This window comes from Lemur catta, chromosome 22, assembly GCF_020740605.2.
Source record: "Lemur catta isolate mLemCat1 chromosome 22, mLemCat1.pri, whole genome shotgun sequence".
In the NCBI taxonomy this organism is placed as follows: domain Eukaryota; kingdom Metazoa; phylum Chordata; class Mammalia; order Primates; family Lemuridae; genus Lemur; species Lemur catta.
This window is the reverse complement of record NC_059149.1, coordinates 5566423-5581080: the sequence shown is the minus strand read 5'-3', so window position 1 is coordinate 5581080 and position 14658 is coordinate 5566423. Positions and strand designations below refer to the sequence as shown.

At 36.7% G+C, this 14658-nt stretch overlaps 1 pseudogene; it reads left to right on the top strand.

Moving 5' to 3' along the window:
* The first annotated feature begins 12051 nt into the window (after positions 1 to 12051).
* Positions 12052 to 13118, top strand: LOC123626612 (annotated as a pseudogene).
* The last annotated feature ends 1540 nt before the right edge of the window (positions 13119 to 14658 follow it).

The following is a 14658-nucleotide window of genomic DNA, read 5'->3' as shown; positions in this document are numbered from 1 at the left end:
TGAGTTCTCTCCAAGGTTGTTTGAGGTGTTTTCTTGTTTTTGTTTTTTTTTTCACCTAAAAACTGACACTGACATTATTATCCTTATTATCATTCATATTTTGCTAGGTATAGCATTCTAGTATGGCACTTTTTTCAGCACTTTAAAGACATTCTTCCATTATTTTCTGGTTTCTATCATTCCCTTTTACTACTTTAAAAGTAATGTCTTTTTTTCCTCTGACTCTTTTTAGAATTTTTTGTCTCTGGTTTTCAACAGTTTTTCTATGATGTGTCTGGATGTGCTTTTCTTTGTTTTCATTCCACTTGGGTTCATGAGTGGAATGGGTGCTGGTCATGGAATCCTTTGAATTTGTGGCTTGATATCTTTTAGGAAATCATCTCTTCTAGTCTCTTTTTTCCTTTTAGGATTTTAATTACACAATGTCAGAATTTTTCATTGTTTACCGTCTCTATTTCCTATCATCTTTTTCTCACTTTGTTCATGTGTCTGTATGTTTCCTATCCAACTGCGTACTTTTAAACCCACTTATGAGTTCTTAATTTTGGCCATTGTATTTTTAAGTTCTAGAATTTTCATATGATTTTTAAAATAAACTCAGATTTACTTGGAGAAATTTTCCATCTATTTGTATATTTTCCCCACCTTTGCCTATATTTTCTCGAACATACCAATCCTAGCTATTTTAATGTTCTTTCTGATTATTACAATAGCTGGATCTTCTGTGGGTCTACTTCTATTGTATATTCTTTCCATTGGTTTGGGTCATCTTTTTTTTTCTTGGCTCTTGGCTAACCTAGTAATTTTTTTTTTCTTCTCTCTTAAGCCGTGTGAATTGCCTGGTAATTTTAAAAATAATGCCACACCTTAAGTATGAAAAATTGTAGAGGCTCTGGATAGTATTATCTTCAGTGAAGGCACACAGTGTCTTTTGCAAAGCATTTAGTGAGAGGGCTAATCACCTTACTTAATCAGAGACTGAGCTAACTCAAGGTTGGATTTTGGCAAGGCTTTGTTGACCTCTTTGTTGTTGCTGCTACTGTAGCATAACGCTCTAGGGGTTCCAACTGAGAGTGTTGTGTGTTCCCTAGGACACTTTATCCCAGTGGATGCTGAACTTTAATTCTTATTTCCTCACAACCATGAGACTATCAAAAACTGCTTTTCAAAGGCTTTCTGCTTAGCTTCTTAGTCTTCTGCCACGTGCCTCTTCAGAATTTGTCAGATGATCTGAGGGAAACTGACAGGGTATTGGGCTCAGTTACTCACTCCTCCCTTCCCACAGGAACCTGGTCCCTCTTGTCTTTAAGTTTTGTCTTTCCAAACCTACCAACCCGACAAAATCATTCCTTGTGATGTCTTTGTCTTTTAGGGACTCTTTCTGTGCTCACAATCAAAACTTAGACTCTGGCCTTATGCCCCAAATCTCTCCAAGGGATAAAGGTACTGCTGAATGTCAGCTCACCTCTAGGCATAGTGCCCCTTCTCTGAGATTGTGTCCTCCTGAGTCCTGGTTGCTCTCTGATGCCTTCAAACATGCTTTATATTTTAAACATTCTCCTTCTTCTTTTCAGCTGGATTATCGATTGGCTGTAAGTACACTATCATATTGAAAACCAGGAAAAATTTTGAAAATGAAATGGTCTGGACTTCCTTCTTAAGAGGAAAATGTCTTAACAAGGCTCTGACTGAGGTATCAAGATACCTCAACACTGCAGTACTTTATAGTAAATAAAGAGTTTAGGATTTGACACCACACCTGCTGAATCTGAATGAGAGTGAAATGAATCTGACTCTGTATTTTTAAAATCTCTCCAGGTAAGAATATCTACTTTAACCGTGATTGAGTAATGGGGACTGAATTTATCCTCCCCTCTTAACTTGAAAATCTGACAAAATGTATGAAATAATAGTTTTCAAACATTGGAAAATAGACAGTGTAGGACAATGATCACTGAAATCAGAGAAGGAAATGAGTTTAACCTTCTTTTTTTTTTTTTGAGACAGAGTCTCACTCTGTTGCCCGGGTTAGAGTGCTGTGGCGTCAGCCTAGCTCACCGCAACCTCAAACTCCTGGGCTCAAGCGATCCTTCTGCCTCAGCCTCCCGAGTAGCTGGGACTACAGGCATGCGCCACCATGTCCGGCTAATTTTTTCTATTTTTAGTAGAGACGGGGTCTCACTCTTGCTCAGGCTGGAATCAAACTCCTGAGCTCAAGTGATCCTCCGGCCTCAGCCTACCAGAGTGCTACGATTATAGGCATGAGCCACCTCATGCCTGGCAAGTTTGGCCTTCTAATTGCGGCAGCCTACTGCCTTGAGATAGTTTTCCAGGCCACAGGACAAGGATGGGGGAACTCAGAGCCCGGCAGTCTTGCTGACTTGGGAAGACAAACAGGATCCCAGCAGGCCAAGGTAGCTGAAGTTGGCATGGCAGAGAACCAGAAAGGGGAAAGGGATACATACAGAACTCCAGAGATTCACAGAGGGGTCCTCTTGATTCTTTGGATGGGTATTGGTTTGCACATATTTGAGAAACTAACTGGAAACTAGTTGGGGAAAAGAACCACCAAAAAAGGGTAGGCAAGACAATTCCCAGAGCTCCCATATGAATGGAAATAATGCCTCTTTGTCCCAGCTGTCATGGAAGGACCTTTCAGTACTTTAGGCCTTAGTCCTCAGGAAGGTGTCATTTTAGTCCTGAAAATGAATCCACCCTATATTAAAGTGAATGGAGGAAATTTGAAGAAATAATGACTGAAATAGTCCCAAATTTAATAAATACTGTAAACCCACAAATTCAAGTTCAGTGAATACCAAATAGGATAAAAAATTGTAACCATACCAAGGCATGTTATGGTAACATTGCTGAAAATCAGTGAAAAATCTTAATATGAGCCAGAGAAAAAAGAAACATATTGATACAAAGGAAGAAAGATAGGAATTACATCAGACTTCTCATTAGGAACTATGCAACCGAGAAGAAAATAAATGTCTTCAGATTACTGAAAGATTTAAAAAATCAACTTAGAATTCTTTTACTCAACAAAAATGTCTTCCAGAAATGGAGGTGAAATAAACATTTTTTAGAAAAAGCAATGACAGTTTATCACTAGCAGACCTGAACTGCCAGAAATGTTGAATAAATTTCTTCAGAAAGAAGGGGAAAGGATACTATATTGAAATTTAGATTTATAGATAGACAATAAGAACACTATAAATGTGAAATGTGTGGATAAGTATAATTTTTTATCATTGTTTAAGGCAAATTGATAACAATGTATTATGGGATTTAAAACTTATATAGAAATAAAATGGACAATGGGGGTGATATGGTTTGGCTATTTGGCCCCTCCAAATCTCATGTTAATCTGATCCCCACTGTTGGAGGTGGGGCCGGGTGGGAGGTGTTTGAGTCATGGGGGCAGATCCCTCATGAATGGCTTTGTGCCTTTCCCACAATAATGAGTGAGTTCTTGTTTTATTCTCAATTCAAAAGAAAACAGGAAAAGAAGAAAGAAGGAGCAAAGAATAGGTGAGACAAATAGACAACTATAGCAAGATGATACCTTTAAACTCAACCATATTGAAAATTATATTAAATATAAGTGACCTAAACATCCAATTAAAAGTCAGAGATAGCAAGAACCAACTATTTGCTGTCTACAAGAATACATTTTAGATAAAAAGACACAAATAGGTTAAAAGTTAAAGAATGAAAAAATATACACCAAGTGAACACTAATCAAAAGAATCATGGAGTGACTATAGGACTACTAAGATAGAGTTCAGAACAGGGAATATTATCGGGAAAAAATAGATATTTCAGAATGATGAGAGAGTCAACTTATCAAATGGCAATAATAATCCTAAATGTTCATGGAACTAATAACAGATCTTCAAAATACTGAATGAAAATGGAGAACCGAAAGGAGAAATAGACAAATCTACAAAATACTTGAACGACATTGTCAGTAAACCTGAACCTATTATCTATAGAACATTGTACCCCACAGCAGAGGAATCCATGTACTCTCCCAGTGCACACAAAATATTCACAAAGGTAGACTATATTCTGGGTTATAAAATAAGTTTCAGTAAATTTAAGAGGATTGAAATTATGTGAATTATGATCTCTGATCAAAATGAAATTAAACTAATTACAGAAATTTATCTAGAAAATTAGCAGACATTTGCAAATCAACACATGAATCAAAAAAGAAATTACAAGAGAAATTAGAAAACATTGAAAATGAAAGAAACCTCAGAATTTGTGGAACACAGCTAAGTCACTGCTTAGAGAGAAACTTAAATGGTTAAATTAGAAGAGAAGAGCCTCAAATCAATTAACTAAGCAACTACTTTCAAAAATTAGAAAAAGAAGAACAAATAATCCCCACAGTAGGTCAAAGGGTGGAACCGATAAAGAGTATCAATCAATGTGATGGGAAGCAGAAAAGCAATAGAGAAAATCAATGAGACCACAAGACTATTCATTGAAAAGACTAATAAAATTGATAAAGCTCTAAGAAGATTGACTGGGAAAACAAAGACATAAATTAACAATATGAAGAATGAAAAAGGAGACATAACTGTAGATACTACATGCATTAAAAGAACAAGAAATATTATGAACAACTTTATGTCAATACATTTAAAGACTTAAATTAGATGGAAAAATTCCTTGAAAGACATAATCTACTAAAGGTCACACAAGAAGAAAAATAAGATTTGAATAATCTATTGAAGTTTTGTAATTTATAACTAAAAACCTTCCACAAAGAAACTGTAGGCACAGATGTTTTCACTGATAAATTCTACCAAAAGTTTGATAAATAAAACCAATTTTATACAAATTCTTGTAGAAATTTGAAGAGGGAATATTCCCTAACTCATTTCATGAAGCCAGCATTACTCTGGCCAAAACCAAAGGCATTACAAGAAAAGGAATATCCTTCAGAAACATGACCAACTGGCTTTATCCTAGGAATGCAAGGCTACTTTAACACTTGGAAATCAATCAGTGTAATTCACCACATTAACAGTCTAAAAAAGAAAAATCATATGATTATCTCAATAGATGGAGGAAAAGGCATTAGACAAAATTCATTCACTCCTGATAAAAAAATCTCTCAGCAAATAAGGAATAGAAGGGAATTTCCTTACACTGATAAAGGGCATCTCTGAAAAGCCTACAATTAACATGAAATGGCACACAAGAAATACTTTCCCTCTTAAGACGTGATCATGGCAAAGATGTCTATTGTCACCACTTCTAGTCAACATGGTATTGTGTGTTCTAGCTGGAGCAATAAGGCAGGAAAATAAAAAGGCATCCAGATTGGGAAGGAAGAAAACTCTCTTTATTCGTAGATGAGATGATTGTCTATCTAGAAAATCCTACAAACAACTACTAGAATTAATAAGTTTATCAGTTTTGCAGAATATTAAATCAATATACAAGAATCAAGTGTAAAAACAAACAACCCAATTAAAAAATGACCAAATGAGCTGAGCAGACCTTTCTCCAGATAAGATATACAAATGGCCAACAAGCACATGAAAAGATGCCCAACCTTACAAATCGTTAGGGAAGTCCAAAATCAAAACCATAATGAGATACCACCTCCTGCCCATTAGGATGGCTACTATCAAAAAACACAAAATAATAAGCATTGGTGAGGAGGTGGAGAAATTGGAGGGGGCTTGTACACGGTTGGTAAGAATGTAAAATGATGTAGCCACTGTGGAAAACAGTATGGAGATTCCTCAAAAAAATTAAAAATAGAAATACCAAATGATCTAGCAATCCCATTTCTGGATATACTCCGAAAGAATTGAAAGCAGAGTCTTGAAGAGATATTTGTACACCTGTGTGTACACAGCAGCAATATTCACAGTAGCCAAGACGTGGAAGCATCCCAGTGTCCATCAGCAGATGAACGGATAAGTACAATGTGGTCTGCACGTACAATGGACTGTTATTCAACCTTTAAAAATGAAGGAAATTCTGATACATGCTACAACATGGATGAACTTTGAGGCCATTGTGCTAAGTGAAATAAGCCAGTCACACAAAGACAAATACTGTATGGTTTCACTTATACAGAGTAGTCAAATTGACAGAGACAGAAAGTAGGGTGGTGGTTGTCAGGACCTGGCGGGAAGGGAGAAAAGAGGATTTATAAGATTTAGTTTTTCAGGGTGAAAGAGTTTTGGAGATGGATAGTGGTGATTATTTCAAAACAATATCAATGTACTTAATATCACTGAACTGTACACTTAAAAGTGGTTAAGCTGGTAAATTTTATGTTATGTGTAGTATACCAGAATGTTTTTAAAAAATCAGATGTATTTCTACTACTAACAACAAACAATTGGAGATTGAAATGTCAAAAACACTATTTTTTACAATATTTAAACAATTAGCAAGATTTAGGGGTAAATCTGACAAAAGATGTTCAAGATCTGTTCATTGAGCACTACAAAATATTGCCAAGAGAGATTAAATAAAACCTAAGAAAATGGAAAGGTATACCTTGTTTGGGGGTTGGAAGACTCCATGTTGTTAAGATATCAATTATTCCCAAATTGATCTATAAATTCAATGCAATTGCAAGCATAATCCCAGCAGGCTTTGTTTGTAGAAACTGACAAGGAGATTCTAAAATTCTTGGGGAAATACAAAAGACAAGATTGTTATATAACTTTGAAAAAGAACAAAGTTGGAGGATTTAAACTACCTGATTTTAAGACTTAACATACTATCACATGGGATTGTTGTGAAAATTTTTTAAGTTACTACAGTTATAGCACTGAAAACAGTCTATGTTACATAGTAAGCACACCATGAGTGTTAATTCTTATTAGTGTCGTTATCTGTAGTATTTTAATTTGCATTTTCCTGATTGCTAGTGAAGTTGACCTTTGTTTTCCCTCCGTATGTTTATTAGCCATTTGAATTTTCTTTTCTGTGAAGCTCTTGTTTATCTAGTCTTTTGCCTATTTTTCTATTAGAGTATTTATATTTTATTAGTTCACTATATATTCCAGGTACTGATACATGTCAGTTATATATATTGCAAATTATTTCTTCCAGTTTTAAGATTTTATTTTCACCTTTTTTTTAATCTTTTTTTTTTTTTTTTTTTTTTTGAGACAGAGTCTTGCTCTGTTGCCCAGGCTAGAGTGCTGTGGCGTCAGCCTAGCTCACAGCAACCTCAAACTCCTAGGCTCAAGCAATCCTCCTGCCTCAGCCTCCGAGTAGCTGGGACTATAGGCATGCACCACCATGTCTGGCTAATTTTTTCTGTATATTTTTAGTTGTCCAGATAATTTCTTTCTATTTTTAGTAGAGACAGGGGTCTTGCTCTTTTCACCTTTTTTAGTGATGTCTTTTGGTGAACAGAAGCTCCTACTATTAATTTACATAAAGTTATCAATCCTTTCTCTTATTTGTGTGCTGATGGTACCCTTGTCTTGCTTTTAACCTTACAAGGAATGCTTTCAAATTAAGGATTATGTTTGCTGTAGGTATTTTGAAGATGCCCTTTATGAGGCTGAAGAACTTACATTCTCTTTCCACATTGCTAAGAGTTTTTAACATGAGCTGATGTTAAATTTTGCCAGATGCTTATCTTCAACTGACAACATGCTTGATGGTTTTCTTCTTTATCTCTGCAGGTAATGAATGGCAACGATTGTTTTGTAACTTTAAGTCAACCTTGCATTCCTGGGACAAATCCAACTTGGTCATGTTGTATTATCTATTTTATAAATAGCAGGATTCCATCTGCCAGTAATTTGTTGAGGATTTGTGTGATTGTGTCCATGAGTAAAGCTGATCTAAAATGTTCCTGTCTTGAACTATTCTTGCTTGGTTTCATAGCAAAGTTATTCTTTCTTCATAAAATGAAAACGGAGAATTCCTTCTTTTTCTATACTCTAGAAAGTTTTATAAAATGGGGCCGGGCGCGGTGGCTCACGCCTGTAATCCTAGCCCTCTGGGAGGCCGAGGCGGGTAGATCGCTCGAGGTCAGGAGTTCGAGACCAGCCTGAGCAAGAGTGAGACCTCGTCTCTACTAAAAATAGAAACAAATTATGTGGCCAATTAAAAATATATATAGAAAAAATTAGCCGGGCATGGTGGCGCATGCCTGTAGTCCCAGCTACTCAGGAGGCTGAGGCAGGAGGATTGCTTAAGCCCAGGAGTTTGAGGTTGCTGTGAGCGAGGCTGACGCCATGGCACTCACTCTAGCCCGGGCAACAGAGCGAGACTCTGTTTCAAAAAAAATAAATTAAAATAAAAATAAAATGGAATTATTTATTCTTTCAACATTTGGGAAAATCCACCAGTGAAATCCCAGACCTGGTGTTTTCTTTGTAGGAAAATGTTTGCATACTGACTCAATTTCTTAATGGTTGTAAGATTATTATGGTTTTCTATTTTCTTTAATCAGTTTTGATAAAATATTTTTCTAAGAATTTGTCCATTTCGTTTTGGTTTTCAGAGAGTTGTATATAATGTCTTTTTATAGGCAATGTAATTTTTGTACATCTGTAATTATGTTTTTATCACTCTGAATATAGTTTATTTTTGCTTTCTCATCTCCTTTTTCTTGAACATTATTGACAGAAGTCTGTCAGTGCTATGAGTCTTATCAAAGAAACAACTTCTGGCTTTGTTGATCTTCTCTGTTGTATGTCTTTTCCCCTCTTAATTTTCATCTTTGTCTTTAATATTTCTTTCCTTCTATTTTTCTTCTATTTATTCTTTTGTTATTTTTCTAAGTTTTTTTTTTTTTTTTTTTTTTGAGATAGAGTCTCACTCTGTCACCTGGGCTAGAGTGCCGTGGTGTCAGGCTAGCTCACAGCAACCTCAAACTCCTGGGATCAAGTGATCCTCCTACCTCAGCCTCCCGAGTAGCTGGGATTACAGGTGTGAGCCACCGCGCCCGGCCTTTCTAAGTTCTAGAATGGACATTTAGCACATTTATTTTCACCTTTTCTCCTTTTCTAATATAAGAATTTAACACTTCTTTCAAGTTTTGATGTGTGGTGTTTTTATCATTTTCAAACTCTAAAATTTTTTTTGAGTTATTTATACTTATGTTTGTTAATTTCCAAACAGGGATTTTTCTGTTTATCTTTTTATCTTTTATTCCTAACTTAATTGAGCTATCATTAAAGAACGTAATCTACAGGAAATCAATTCCTTTGAAATTGTGTTGAGAATTGATTTATGGCCTAGTGCATGTGGTGAATTTCATAAATATTTGGCTGCGCTTGAAAAAAAGTGATATTCTAAAGCAATACTCTATGTGTGGCTATTGCGGCAAGCTTCTTAATTGTGTTGCTCAGCTCTTCTGTTTCCTTCTTTTTTTTTTTTTTTTTTTTGAGACAGAATCTAGCTCTGTTTACCGGGCTAGAGTGCTGTGGCATCAGCCTAGCTCACAGCAACCTCAAACTCTTGGGCTCAAGCAATCCTCCTGCCTCAGCTTCCCAAGTAGCTGAGACTACAGGCATGTGCCACCATGCCCGCCTAATTTTTTCTATATATTTTTAGTTGGCCAGTTAATTTATATTTTTTTTTAAGCAGAGATGGGGTTTCGCCCTTGCTCAGACTGGTCTGGAACTCCTGAGTTCAAACGATCTGCCTGCCTCGGCCTCCCAGAGTGCTAGGATTATAGGCGTGAGCCACTACGCCTGGCCTTCTGTTTGCTTCTGATGTTTTTCTGCTGTTTGATTTATCCATTATCAAGAGTAGTACTGTAAAATCCTCCACTATGATGATAGCTTTGACTATTTCATCTTGAAATTCTCTCCAAATTTAAAAAATATATATATTTTGTAAGGCTATGTTATTAGATGCAAAAACATTTAGAATTATGACATCATTCTGGAGAACTGAACCTTTTTAACATTATATTGTCATAATTTTTAAGCTCTAATAATGCTTTTTGCCTTAAAGCTCACTTGGTCTGGTCCTGGCTCTCTTTTAGTTAGTATTTGCATCCTACATATTTTTCTGTTTTTACTATTTTACTTTCAACTTTCTCTATCCTTATGTCTTAGAAATGTCTCTTGAAAAGTACCTTATATCTTGATTTTTATAATAAAAATACAGTTTAATATATATTGTTCAATTAGAACAATTAGTCTATTTTTATTTGTATTACTTCTATGTTATTTTGTGGTTTCCATTATTCTCTTTTCCATATTTATTTTTAGCTATTTTCTTGCCTTATTTTGCATTTTTTAAAAAGATTTTTTAAAACCTTTACTTATTTGGATAGTAAATATCCTTCTTTTAATGGTAACCGCAGAATTTTTAATATCCTTTTATTTCATATTAAAAATGAAGCAGAAATTTTAATATATATACTTACCAAAGTCTAAAATTAATATCTTTATCATCATCTTGAATGCCACAAGAATCCTAGAATATTTTAACCGTGATACCCCCCTCTTGACATACTTGGTATGCTTGTCATACATATTGTTTCTCTTTTTTAAACTCTTGAAACATTATAGTTTCAAGAACCCAAAATAAGTAAATGAGGCAAATATCTCGATCAATGGAGGTTTATTAAGGTGAAGTTTCAGGATGGGTCCTGGAAAATCACAAACCACAGAAAGATTTGTGACCTGTGCTCTCCAAAAAGGACTTTGAGGACTCACTATTTAAGGGGAAGGGGCATACAAAAAGAAAGGGGAGGAGAAATGGGGAGTGAGGCAAATGGTGACATTCTTGTGAGACAGTTAGTGTCTAGGAAATCTACGTTTTACATAAAGATAAGGAGAGTGTTTGAAGAGAAAAAGGAAGTAAAGAATGAATTATGCAGATGTACCTGGGTGAGAGGAGGAATGATCTTGTTCTGTCTCTCTCCTGCACCTGGGAAGATAAACTTGTAATAACATTACTAGCGTGGAATCCTAGTTTTAGGAGCTCGGCTTAGCCTGCACACCCGAAGTTACTATGTGCATGTCTTTGTTTATGGGAGGCCAGTGAAGAACTTCCTTATGAATGGGTCTGTGGGGGCTGCCCTTGTAGGTGCCTGAGGCCTTGTGCCTCCCTTGGGGGGCTGGCTGATGCGCAATGTCGGTAACAGCTGTTCATTTGGAAGGGAGTGTTGCATGACTCAGCCTCCAGGCTTGACCTTCCCTTTTGTACAAGGAGTTGGGGGGGTCCTGAGATTTTTATTTCCTTCACTGTTTGTATGGTCAATGATTTTTTATAGTTACCCAAATACTTAGAGTTTCCTTACTCATCATTCCTTCTTGAATCTCAGTCCTTCCATGTAGGATCACTTTCACTCTGCTTGAAATATATCCTTTAAAAACCCTTTAGTGGTGATCTTTTGGAAGCAAAGTCATTATTCCCCCCCCCTTTTAATTTTTTACTTTGAAATCATTTTTTAAACATTTATTTTGAAATAATTTCATATTTGCAGAAGAGCTGCAAAGACTAGTGTGGATGGACGTTTATCTGGGCACAAGGAGTTGTATATTCTTGGCCCATTCTGAAAGGTCTGTCCTCAAACCTCATCCCCAAAGCTCTGGGTCAGCAATCTCCCTCCCAGTCATGGTGGTTCCAAGTCATTGATCACCCAGTCCAGCCACCAGCCTTTGCCCATGAATCGATGTAGGTTCTTAATTCAGGCGAATCTCTTCCAGGTGTCGAGCACAAGGAGAGGCACTGCCTGATGTTCCACCTGCTGGGGAGATTTTTCTGCTTCACCATCCTTCAGGAAAACTTCTGAGCAAGGCTGCAACGCCACAAACACCATCAGTGAGCCTGGCTCAAAATAGTTACACTTCACTCAACTGGATTTAGGGAATTCCCCACGAGGGCTCAGTAATATTCACATATGAGCAGGGGCCAGAGTGTACCATGAATAGACACACTGCAAATATGACCCATCTGCTCTTGAAATAATTGTCTCTCAGGACCTGTTCGGGCACAGTCCTTGTTATTAATATACATACCTGTTCCTTTTGATGACGTAGAGCCTGTGGGCAGGAGCAGTGGGATGGCTGATGGGATCCGCTGACACCTAATTGATTCATGGAAGGCAGCTTAGGTTACCTGGCGCCTTGGTGTCCGATGGCTAGGTGTTCAATCTCTACAAAAGCCCAGTGGCAAGCCAAGAGCTGTTTCTCAAAAAAAAAAAAAAAAAATACTTGCCTGCTTTAAGAACCTAGGGCATTTTCTGCAAGGCTTACATATTGCACATTACTAGAGCTCCACAGTGTATTCTGATCCAGCCAGACAGTTGATGGGTGGTGGAGAAGTCACGGACAGCACAGAGCTGGTCTCTGTCCAGGCTTAGTTAGGGACCTCCCTGCAGTGCAGGATTGTTTTAGCATACAAGGCCCTTCGTGACCTGGCATTGTCTGCCTCTAGCAATTCATCTTCTGCACTGTTACATCCAACTTTCCTCTAAATTTACAGACCTACTCGAACATTTTAAAATGGATTTTAGAAAGATCGATGAGAAAAAAGATGGCGGGCTCACGGTGAGGAGCTGTCAAGGGATGAAAATTGGTGTGCCTAGAAGCAGATTTTAAAAGCAGTTCTTCTTCAAAACATCTTTTTTCATACCACCTGACAAGCATCTTGAACACCATGGCCATAGCAGCAGTAAAATGGGTGATATCAAAGAGAACTATCTTGAAACATTTATTTCCAATCAAAAACAAACCTTTATATTGTGTTTGTCATAAATCTACATGTTCTCTTCTACAAGATGACTATAATTGCAAAGTCGAGCTTGCTTTGCCATGTGATGGCAGGACGATGGTATGCTACCACCCTTCTGTGGACATTCCACACGAACACACAAAACCTGTCCTTCCACCAGATCCTGTGCACAATAATGAAGAAACACATGATCACGTGCTGAAAAACAGATTAGCAGATAAAGTGAAAACCTTGAGCAAGGACCCATGATAGAACAACTTAGCAAAACATTCTTTACTACTAAGCACCGTTGGTATCCTCGTGGACAGTGTCATGCTCGTTGTAAGAAACTGAATCCTCCAAAGGACAGATAATTTTGAGGTTCTCCACGGAATCAGAGAGAAATGTGCCTCATTTGCCATTTGAGAAAATGTAATCTGGTGTGTTCACTAATGTCTTATACAGTAAAATAGAAATAATAAAATATCTTTTCATATAAAAGAAAAAAAGAAGGACCAGTGAAGTTCCTTGAGGAACAAAACACTTTAAATTAGTCTGCCAGTATCTGTAAGTCTTTGGTTAGGGGAAAAGAATTTTTAAGCAAAATGCCAATGATTTAGTTTAATCTATTTTAAAAGGATTTTTTGTTGTGAAACATCAGAATGCAAGTATAATGCACAAATATATAAAATGTGTAATTTATGGAATAAGAATATAATGAACATCCACATAGCTACCTCCTTCCCCCACCTCACACACACACACACACACACACACACACACACACACACACACACACACACTCTCCCTCTCTCTCTCTCTCTCTCTCTCTCTCTTTCAGCTTGATAAATAGAATATTACCGGTACCTACAACATGTTCCCGCCAGTTGCATTTGTCTCCATTTCCCCCCATTTCCCCGCTCCCACTTCCAAGTAACCACAATTCTATGTTAATAATTTCCTTGCTTTTCTTTATAGTTTTCCACCTGTGCTTGTATTCCTGAATAAAATGATCTTTTTTTAAATTTTATTTCAGAATATTATGGGAGTACAAACATTTTGGTTACATAAATTGCTTTTGTACCATTTGAGTTGAAGTTTTAAGTGTGTCCATCCTCCAGATAGTGTGCATTATACCCATTAAGTGTGAATTTATCCATCCCCTCCTCCCCCCGCTGCCTGCTTGATTTATGATGAATGTTATTTCCATATGTGCACATAAAGTATTGATCGATTAGTACCAATTTAATGGTGAGTACATGTGGTGTTTGTTTTTCCATTCTTGTGATACTTCACTCAGAAGAATGGTCTCCAGTTCCATCCAGGTTAATACAAGAGGTAATAGTTCACCAATTTTTTATGGCTGAGTAGTACTCCATGGTGTACATATACCACATTTTATTAATCTACTCATGTATTGATGGGCACTTGGGTTGTTTCCACATCTTTGCAATTGTGAAAGTACTGCTATAAACATTTGAGGGCAGATGTCTTTTTTTGTAGAGTATCTTTTTTTCCTTTGGGTAAATCCCCAGTAGTGGGATTTCTGGATCAAATAGTAGTTCTGCTTTTAGTTCTTTGAGGTATCTCCATATTTCTTTTCATAAAAGTTGTGCTAGTTTGGAGTTCCACCAACAGTGTATGAATGTTCCTATCTCTCCACATCCATGCCAGCATTTGTTGCTTGGGGACGTAAACAGATGGAAAAACATACCATGCTCATGGATCAGCAGAATCAACAGTGTTAAAATGTCTATACTACCCAAAGTGATCTACTGATTCAATGCAATCCTATTAAAATACCAACATCATTTTTCAGAGATCTAGAAAAATAATTCTACTCTTCCTATGGAACTAAAGAAGACCCTATATAGCCAAAGCAACCCTAAGCAAAAACAACAAATTGGGAGGCATCAATTTACCAGAATTCAAGCTATAGTATAATATAGGGCTATAGCAACCAAAACAGGAACAGAG